Here is a 10,955-nt window from a genome sequence, read left to right as displayed (position 1 = left end):
ATTCAGTCTTGGTATCTGTGGGATTCAGGATCGGTATCTGTGGGATTCAGGTTTGGTATCTGTGGGATTCACACAGCTCAGATTTGGGTCTCCCCATTCAAGGTTTCCAATGTTTTTAACACCCCGCCCCCACCTCACCCCATCTCAGGGTCTTACCATGTTGCCCAATGGCAGACTCTTTTTTTTCCAGCATTGGTCACGCAGAGAGAAAGAAAAAGTGAAATCTAAATATTTAAGGTCAGCATGTAAGCCTGTGAACGTGGGTGGGTGGGTTGCAACGTAATAGGTGACATTTTCTGTTGCACGCATTTTGGCAGCATGACCTTGAAGCTACAAGTGATGAACAAAATTGTTTTGACAACTTTCCTTCTCCTCTCTCATTCTTGCTGGCTCAAAATCCTTTGCAATTTTTTTACCAGTTAAAGCTAAGTGAAATGACTGCAATGCTCTCTTTCTTCTTAGTCATGCAGATTCTGTAATTCACAAAAGATGACATTGCCTGCAATGACCTGCACAGTCACAAGGATGTCCACTCATGCATTTATTGCTTTCAAACATATCACCCCTCCCTCACCAACCAGGAACGAGATAATTAGAATGTACTCATTTCAAAATGATAGGGTTGATGCAAAGCATTTCATTATGCACCTATCATGGCATTAAAATGTTAATATAGCCCAACTCCATAAATGGGGCCTGATCTGAAGTCAAAGTGAAGCAGAGTGAGAGTTTGACCTTTTCAAACAAACCACTTCTCAAGTGCATTTGATGATCTCAGGGTTGTTCCTGGTCCAGTTTTATAACTTTGACATATTCTGCAATAAACTAGGTTTCCTCCATTATGCTGACAATGTTACAACGGTAATAAAAACCGAAAGAACTGCAGATGCTGTAAATCAGGAACAAAAACAGAAGTTGCTGGAAAACCTCACAGCAGGTCTGGCAGCATCTGTGAAGGGAAAAACAGAGTTAACGTTTCGGGTCCGGTGACCTTTTCTCAGGACTCGGACCCGAAACGTTAACTCTGTTTTTTCATTCACAGATGCTGCCAGACCTGCTGAGCTTTTCCAGCAACTTTGTTTTTGTTCCAAAGATACAGCAGCAGTTCCATGGAAATCACCAACTCAGAGCTAACCTCAGTGGCAATTGAAATTCACTCACGCTTTAATTTTCAACTGGCGGCTGAGGTGGGGGAAATACAACAGGGAATTAAATCTCTATTTTCTCGGCATACTTGTAAAAACTGCCCCTGCCTCTGATATCAATGCACAAGTATACAGGTGAGAAGGGTTTGGGGACAGGAGCAAGATAGATCCTTGAGGCGACCTGACATAATGGTATTGAGGGGGGAAGATAAATGATTGCTACTGAGACTGGTGGAAGGAGCAAAAATGCGAGCAATCAGAAGAGACATGATAGATATTGTACAATGAATCCTCATCAATGTCTTTCATGGTTTGAGAACCATCTGGTAGATTTGCTGCCACTATCCTCTTTCCTGATAGGGCTTAGTGTGGTGGAAGAAAGTACTTGATAGCCTAATGAAAAGAGACTCTTGTCTTAAACAAGATGTGGTTTATTTCATGCTAGTAACTAAGTACAAGTTATACAATGTTAGATATTGTCTCAGAAACTACGAGGAGCACTTGGATGGGCAAGCTTACCGCTTTAAGATCCCAAGCTATTCTCCCAACAAGTCAATATCACATCATTATAGTGGATGGTTGCTAAGATATTCCTCAGCATTAACTCTTCTAGACCTTTACACTCTTACAATACAATGGAGAAAGGTGATAATGTTGCCTACCTCAAATGCTGGAGAGAGGCTGAAGAGAAAAGAAGGGATAACATTGTGACATTAACTGGCCCTGTGAACAGGACAGCTGGAAGCGGAAATTGATCAGAAGTTGGGTGAGGAAAGTAACAAGAGGTATTGGGTGGGCCTCGTGAGATGGTGGCAGAAATGGAAGTGAAGTAGCAAAGTGACAGAAGATCAAGGGCAGATCAGGAAAAGGGACAAGAGGAGACCAGGGATGGCATGAAGAGAGAGAGAAATAAAGGCGAGTTAGCAGCAAATACTGCTATATTGTCGATCTCAATCTATCAGTTCCTTACTCTTGACGTTAGTGATAGGATGGGAGTTATAGGGTCAAGGGGTTTGAGAAGGTGGAATATGGTGTAAAAGACAAAAGACCATGAAATAGGAACAGGATTAGGCTATTTGGCCCCATGTAGCCTGCTACACCATTCATTTGGATCGTGGCTGATCCACAACTCCTCACGCTCACTCTTCTGCCCTTTCCCCATAACCCTTGCTTCCCTTACTGATCAAGAATCTATCTGTTTTAAATATACACGAGGACTCTGTTCTCACACAGCTTGCCAGGGCAAGGAGTTTCAAAGATTCATAACCTTCTGAGAAAAGAAATTCCTTCTCTTCTCAGTCTTAAATTGGCACCCCTTAATTCTGAGACAATGTCCTATGGTCCTACACTCTTCCATGAGGGGAAACATCCTTTCAGCATTTACCCTGTCAAGCCTCTTACGATCCTATATGTTTCAATGACATCACCTCTCATCTTCTAAACTCTAGTGAATAGAATCCCGACCTGCTTAACCTTTGCTCATAACATCCCTCTATACCGGGGTGAACCTTCTCTAAACTGTCTCTAATGAAATAATCTCTTTTTGTAAAATGGGGACTAAAACTTCTCTCAGTACTCCTGATGTGGTCTCACCAGCACCTTGTACAGTTGCAGTAAGACTTCCTTACTCTTATACTCCGACCCCCTTTGTAATAAGGCCCAATATTCCAATAGCCTTCCTGATTAGCTGCTGCACCTGTGTGCTAGCTTCCTATGTTTCATGCACAAGCATCACCAAGTCACTTTGCATTGCAGCTTTCTATAATTTTTCTCCATTTAAATAATACCCTGTTCTTTTGTTCTCCCTTCTAAAATGATCAACTTCACATTTTCCATAAGACCATAAGACGTAGGAGCAGAAATTAGGCCATTCAGCCCATCGAGTCTGCTCCACCACTCAATCATGGCTGATACGTTCCTCAACCCCATTCTCCCGCTTTCACCCCATAATCCTTTATCCCCTCGATAATCAAGAACCTATCTATGTCAGTCTTAAATGTACTCAATGACCTGGCCTCCATAGCCTTCTGTGGCAGTGAATTCCATAGATTCACCACTCTCTGGCTGAAGAAGTTTCTCCTTATCTCAATTCTAAAAGGTTTTCCCTTTACTCTAAGGCTGTGCCCTCGGGTCCTTGTCTCTCCTACCAATGGAAACTCTTCCCAACATCCACTCTGTCCAGGCGATTCAATATTCTCTAAGTTTCAATTAGATCCCCCTTCATCCTTCTAAACTCCAATGAGTATAGTCCCAGAGTCCTCAACGTTCCTCATATGTTAAGCTTTCCATTCCTGGGGCCATTCTTGTGAACCTCCTCTGAACCTGCTGCTGGGCCAGTACATCCTTCCTGAGATATGGGGCCCAAAACTGCGCACAATACTCCAAATGTGGCCTGACCAGAACCTTATAAAGCCTCAGTAGTACATCTCTGCGTTTATATTCAAGTCCTCTCAGAATAAATGCCAACATTGCATTTGCCTTCCGGACTACTGACTCAACCTGCAAGTTTGCCTTGAGAGAATCCTGGACTAGAATTCCCAAGCCTCCTTGCACTTCAGACTTCTGAATTTTCTCCCCATTTAGAAAATAGACCATGCTTTTAGTGTTCTTACCAAAATGCATGATCTCACACTTTCCCACGTTGTACTCCATCTGCCACTTCTTTGCCCACTCTCCTAACCTGTCCAAGTCCTTCTGAAGCCTCCCCACCTCCTCAATACTACCTGTCCGTCCACCTATCTTTGTATCGTCTGCAAACTTAGCCAGAATGCCCACAGTTCCTCCATCTAGATCATTAATGTATAAAGTGAAAAGTTATGGTCCCAACACTGACCCTTGCGGAACAGCACAGTTTCCAATAATATATTCCATTTGCCAACTTTTTGCCTACTTACTTGCCCACTATCTCTATCCCTGATGCAACTTCCCTTTCCACCTATTTTTGTGTCGCCTGCAAATTTGGCTATAGTACATTAGTTTCTTTCCTCCAAGTAATTAATTGCGGTAAGAGAACTGATCCCTGTGGAATCCCACTGGTCACAGATCACTAGTCTGAAAAAGAATCCCTTAGCCGCACTTGCTGTTACCTGTCCATTAGCCAATTCTCTCCCGATGCCAATATACTACTCCAACACAACAGGCTCTTATCTTTTACCCCAACGTTTCATTTGATACCTTGTTAAACACTTTCTAGAAGTCCAAATATAACACATCTACTGATTCCCCTCCATTCACTCCGGCTGAGACTTTTTCCAAAACCTCTAACAAATAAGTCAGACATGATCTTCCTTTCATGAAGCTCTGTTGAATCGTGCCTTACAGACAATGTCCCAGACACAACACACTGTGGTGGCACAGTAGTATACGGTTGTGAAGAGGTTACTCTAGGAGTCCTCAACATTGACTCCAGACCCCATGAAGTCTCATAGTTTCAGGTTAAACGTGGGCAAGGAAACTTCCTGCTGATTACCACATACCATCCTCCCTCAGCTGATGAATAACTCTCTTCTATGTTGAACAACACTTGGAGGAAGCACTCAGTGAGGCAAGGGCACAAAATGTACTCTGGGTGGGGGGATTTCAATGTCCACAACCAAGAGTGGCTCAGCAGCAGTACTACTGATCGAGCTGGTCAGGTCTTATTGGACATAGCTGCTAGACTGGGTCTGTGGCAGGTGGTGAGGGAACCAACAAGAGGGAAAAACATATTTAACCTCATCCTTACCGATCTGCCAGCTGCAGTTGCATCTGTCCATGACAGTTTCGGTAAGAGTGACAATCGCACAGTCTTTGTGGAGACAAAGTCCCGCCTTGACATTGAGAACAACCTCCATTGTGCTGTGTGACACTATCACCGTGGTATATGGGACAGACTTCACACAGATCTAGCAACTCAAGACTGGGCATCCATGAGGCACTGTGGACCATCAACAGCAGCAGAATTGAACTCCGGCACGGCCATGGCCCGGCATATCCCCCACTCAACCATTACCATCAAGCCAGGGAATAATTCCTGGTTCAATGGAAAGTGCAGGAGGGCATGTAAGGAGCAGCACTAGGCAGACTTAGAAATGAGGTGTCAATCGGTGAAGCTACCTAACAGGACAGCTTGTGTGCTAAACAGCATAACAGCAAGTGGTAGACAGAGGTAAGGATCAGATCTAACCTCTGCAGTCTTGCCACATCCTGTTATGAATAGTGGTGGGCAGTTGGAGGAGGAAACTCCACAATGATGGAAGAGCCCAGCACATCAGTGCAAAAGATAAGGCTGAAATATTTGCAGCAATCTTCAGCCATAAGTGCCAAGTGGATGATCCATCTCAGCCTCTTCTAGAAGACCCCAGCATTACAGATACCAGTCTTCAGCGAATTTGATTCATCCATGTGATATTAAGAAACTGTTGGAGGCACTGGATTCCATAAATGCGACGGGTCCTCACAATGTTCTGGCAATAGTACTTAAAACTTGTGCTCCAGAACTTGCTGCTCCCCTAGACAAGCTCTTCCAGTATAGTTACAACACTGGCAACTATCCAACATTGTGGAAAATTGCCGCGGAATGTCCTGCAGGACAAATTCAACCTGGCCTATTGTTGTCCCATCAACCTACTCTTGATCACCAATAAAATAATAGAAGGTGTCATGAACAGTGCTAACTAGCAGCGCCTGCTCAGCAATAACCTTTTCACTGACGCCTAGTTTGGGTTCCACCAGGGTCTCTCAGCTCCTGACCTCATTACAGCCTTGGTTCAAACATGGATAAAAGAGCTGAATTTCAGAGGTGAGGTGAGAGTGACAGCCCTTGATATCAAGGCTGCATTCAACTGAGAGTGGCATCAAGGATCCCTAGCAAAACTGGAATCAATGGGCATCAAGGGGCAGGGCTAGGCAATGGCCTAGTGTTATTGTCACTAGACTATTAATCCAGAAACTCAGCTAATGTTCTGGGGACCCAGGTTCGAATCCCACTACGACAGATGGTGGAATTGGAATTCAATAAAAAAAATCTGGAATTAAGAATCTACTCATCAGGATGAAATCAATGTCAATTGTCAGGAAAAACCCATCTGGTTCACTAATGTCCTTCTGGGAATGAAATCTGCCATCCTTACCTGGTCTGGCTTGCATGTGACTCCAGACCCACAGCAATGTGGTTGACTCTCAATTGCCCTCTGAAATGGCCTAGCAAGCCACTCAGTTGTACCATTCGGTACAAAGTCTCAAAGAAATGAAACTGGATGGATCACCCGGCATTGATCTAGGCATCGGAAAAACAATGGCAGCAACAGCCCTGTCGACCTTGCAAAGTCCTCCTCACTAACATCTGGGGGCTTCGTGCCAAAATTGGGAGAGCTGTCTCACAGGCTAGTTAAGCAACAGCCTGAAATATTCACACTCACAGACTCATACCTTACAGACAATGTCCCAGAGACCACCAGCACCATCCCTGCATATGTCCTGTCCCACCGGCAGGACAGACCCAGCAGACGGGGTGGCACAGTGGTATACAGTCAGGAGGGTGTAGCTCTGGGAGTCCTCCATATTGACTCCACACCCCATGAAGTCTCACAACTTAAGGTTAAATATGAACAAGGAAGCCTCCTGCTGATTACCACGTCCCGTCCTCCCTCAGCTGATGAATCAGTACTCCTCCATTTTAAACAACACTTGGAGGAAGCACTGAGGATGGCAAGGCACAAAATATACTCTGGGTGGGGGATTTCAATGTCCACCACCAAGAGTGGCTCAGCAACAGTACTACTGATCGAGCTGGTTGGGTCCTGAAGGACATAGCTGCTAGACTGGGTCTGCAGCAGGTGGTGAGGGAACCAACAAGAGGGAAAAACATACTTAACCTCATCCTCACTAATCTGCCAGCTGCAGTTGCATCTGTCCATGACAGTATCGGTAAGAGAGACCATCGCACAGTCCTTGTGGAGACAAAGTCCCGCCTTCACATTGAGAACAACCTCCATCGCGCTCTGTGATACTATCATCATGCTATATGGGACAGACTTCACACAGATCTAGCAACTCAAGATTGGGCATCCATGAGGCACTGTGGGCCATCAACAGCAGAATTGTACTCCAGCACAATCTGTAACCTCATGGCCCGGCATATCCCCCACTCAACCATTACCATCAAGCCAGGGGATCAATGCTGGTTCAATGGAGAGCGCAGGAGGGCATGCCAGGAACAGCATCAAGCATACCTGAAAATGAGGTGTCAACCTGGTGAAGCTACCAAACAGGACTACTTGCGCACCAAAACAGCGAAAGCAGCAAGTGATAGACAGAGCTAAGCGATCCCACAACCAACAGATCAGATCTAAGCTCTGCAGTCCTGCCACATCCAGTAGTGAATGGTGGTGGAAATTGAACAACTCACTGGAGGAGGAGGCTCCACAAATATCCTCATCCTCAATGATGGAAGAGCCCAGCACATCAGTGCAAAAGATAACGCTGAAGCATCCATAGCAATCTTTAGCCAGAAACACCGAGTGGATGATCCATCTCGGCCTCCTCCAGTGGTCCCCAGCATTACAGATACGAGTCATCAGCCAATTTAATTCACTCTACGTGATATCAAGAAACAGTTGGAGACACTGGATACTACAAAGGCTGCAGGCCCTGACAACATTCAGGCAATAGTACTGAAGACTTGTGCTCCAGAACTTGCTGCTCCCCAGGCCAAGCTGCTCCTGTACAGTTACAACAGTGGTATCTACCCGACAATGTGGAAAATTGCCCAAGTATGTCCTGTACACAAAAAGCAGGACAAATCCAACCCGGTCAATTACTGCCCCATCAGTCTACACTTGATCATCAGTAAAGTGATGGAAGGTGTCATCAACAGTGCTATCAAGCAGCACCTGCTCAGCAATAACCTGCTCAGTGACGCCCAGTTTGGGTTCCGCCAGGGCCACTCAGCTCCTGACCACATTACAGCCTTGGTTCAAACCTGGACAAAAGAGTTGAATTCCAGAGGTGAGGTGAGAGTGACAACCCTTGATAGCAAGGCTGCATTTGACCGAGTGTGGCATCAAGGAGCCCTGGCAAAACAGGAATCAATGCGTATCAGGGGGCAAACTCTCCGGTGGTTGGAGTCATACCTGGCACATAGGAAGATGGTCGTGGTTGTGGGAGGTCAATCATCTCAGCTCCAGGACATCTCTGCAGGAGTTCCTCAGGGTAGTGTCCTAGGCCCAACCATCTTCAGCTGCTTCGTCAATGACCTTCCTTCCATCATAAGGTCAGAAGTGGGGTTGTTCACTGATGATTGCACAGTGTTCAGCACCATGTGTGACTCCTCAGATACTGAAACAGTCTTTGTTTAAATGCAACAAGATCTGGACAATATCCAGGCTTGGGCTGACAAGTGGCAAGTAACATTCGCGTCACACAAATGCCAGGCTATGACCATCACCAATAAGAGACTATCTAACTACAACCCCTTGGCATTCAACAGTGTTACTATCACTGAATCCCCCACTATCGACATCCTGGGGTTTACCATTGATCAGAAACTCAACTGGACTCACCACATAAACTCAGTGGCTACAAGAGTAGGTCAGAAGCTAGGAATACTGCGGCGAGGAACTCACCTCCCGACTCCTCAAACCCTGTTCAACTTCTATAAGGCACAAGTCAGGAGTGTGATGGAATACTCCCCACTTGCCTGGATGACTGCAGCCCCAACAACACTCAAGAAGCTTGACACCATCCAGGATAAAGCAGCCCACTTGATTGGCACTGCATCCTCAAACATCCACTCCCTCCACCACCGATGCTCGGTAGCAGCAGTGTGTACTATCTACAAGATGCACTGCAGAAATTGACCAAAGATCCTCAGACTGCACCTTCAAAACCCATGACCACTTCCATCTAGAAGGTCAAGGGCAGCAGATACATGGGAACACCATCACCTCCAAGTTCCCCTCCAAGCCACTTACCATTCTGGCTTGGAAACATATCACCGTTCCTTCACTGTCGCTGGGTCAAAATCCTGGAATTCCCTCACTAAGGGCATTGTGGGTCTACCCACAGCAGGAGGACTGCAGCAGTCAAGAAAGCAGCTCACCACCACCTTCTCAATGGTAACTAGGGATAGGCCATAAATGCTGGCCCAGCCAGCAACGCCCACATCCCATGAGTGCATAAAAAATAAAAATGAACACTGTGTATACGAGAGCAAGCCAGAGGCTAAAAATCCTGTGGTGAAGAACACACCTCCTATCTCCTACAGCTTGTCCACTATTTACAAGGCATGAATTAGGAGTATGATGGATTAATTCCCCACATGTCTGGACGGGTAAAGCTCCAGGGATACTGAGGAAACCTGACACCATCCAGGACATAGCAGTTCATTTGATTGGCTCCCATCTATGAACTACAACATTCACTCCCTTCACCACTAATGGCACCAATGTGTACCATCAGCAAGATGTAACTCAGTGGTTAGCACTGCAGCCTCACAGTGCCAGGGACCCAGGTTCGATTCCACCTTTGGGTGACTGTCTGTGTGGAGTTTGCACATTCTCCCCGTGTCTGCGTGGGTTTCCTCTGGGTGCTCCTGTTTCCTCCCACAGTTCAAAGATGTGCAGGCTAGGTGGTTTGGCCATGCTAAATTACCCGTAGTGTTCAGGGATGTGTAGATTAGGTGGGTTATAGGGGGATGGGTCTGAGTGGGATGCTCTGAGGATTGGTGTGGACTTGTTGGGCTGAAGGGCCTGTTTCCACACTGTAGGGATTCTATGACCTCAGCAAGACTCCTGCAACAGTACTATCCAAACCAACCTCTATATTTTGAAGAACAATAGCACCTGAAAATGGGAAAACCATGAACTGCAAGTTCCCCTTTCAAGCCCTCACTATCCTGACTTTGAATCATGTTGCTGTTCATTCACTTTAGCTCAGTTAAAATCCTCAAACTCCCTTCCTAATAGCAGTGTGGGTGTCCCTACACCCTGAAGACTGCAGCTGTTTAAGGAGGCATCTCATCACTATCTTCTCTAAGGTAATTAAGGGAAGGCAGTAAATGATGGCCCAGTGACTGATTCCTAATTCCCATGAATGAATCATACAAGACAACAGGTTGATTGGACATGCTGGCTTGTTTTGTAGTGCCACATTATTCAGACTGCCACCTGCATAGAAGTAGGTTGATCGGTTACTGACAATGAGAATGTTTGATAATGATATCATGGTCATCAGTAGATTCTTAACACGAGATTTTTTTAAAAACTATAATTCAAATTCTGCCATTGGCTTTGGTGGGATTCAAACTGCGCTCTCCAGAACATCAGCTGAGTTGCTGGATTAATAGGTCTAGTGATAAAACACTAGGCCATCATCTCCCCAGAATGCAATACAATGTGCCCGCCTTGCCAGACCACAGCAGGTCATTACAGTCAGGTATGAGGGATAGGCTGTTGACCACTTCTGTGAACTGATCTAACCCTGTGTTGTCTCCTCCTGCTGTCTCGGACAAACAGGATTAATCTTGCTCCTTTACAACTACAGAGGAGAGCACCCGGAGAGGCATTGCCCTGAAACATGGCACTTCACTTGAATAATGTTTGGCCACTTCATGCACTTGCATTTCCACAACAGCTCTCTCACTGCTTCCTTCAGGGCTGTGGTATTCTGCTGTGCTGCTATATTCCCTGTATTGCTATAGGCCGCTGTGCTGCTATATTCCCCTGTGTCGCTATAGGCCGCTGTGCTGCTATATTCCCCTGTGTTGCTATAGGCCACTGTGCTGCTATATTCCCCTGTGTTGCTATAGGCCACTGTGCTGCTATATTCCCC

The sequence above is a fragment of the Rhincodon typus genome, chromosome 3 (assembly GCF_021869965.1).
Source record: "Rhincodon typus isolate 14 chromosome 3, sRhiTyp1.1, whole genome shotgun sequence".
Lineage (NCBI taxonomy): Eukaryota > Metazoa > Chordata > Chondrichthyes > Orectolobiformes > Rhincodontidae > Rhincodon > Rhincodon typus.
The sequence above is the reverse complement of the archived record's forward strand: the minus strand, read 5'-3'. Positions refer to the sequence as shown.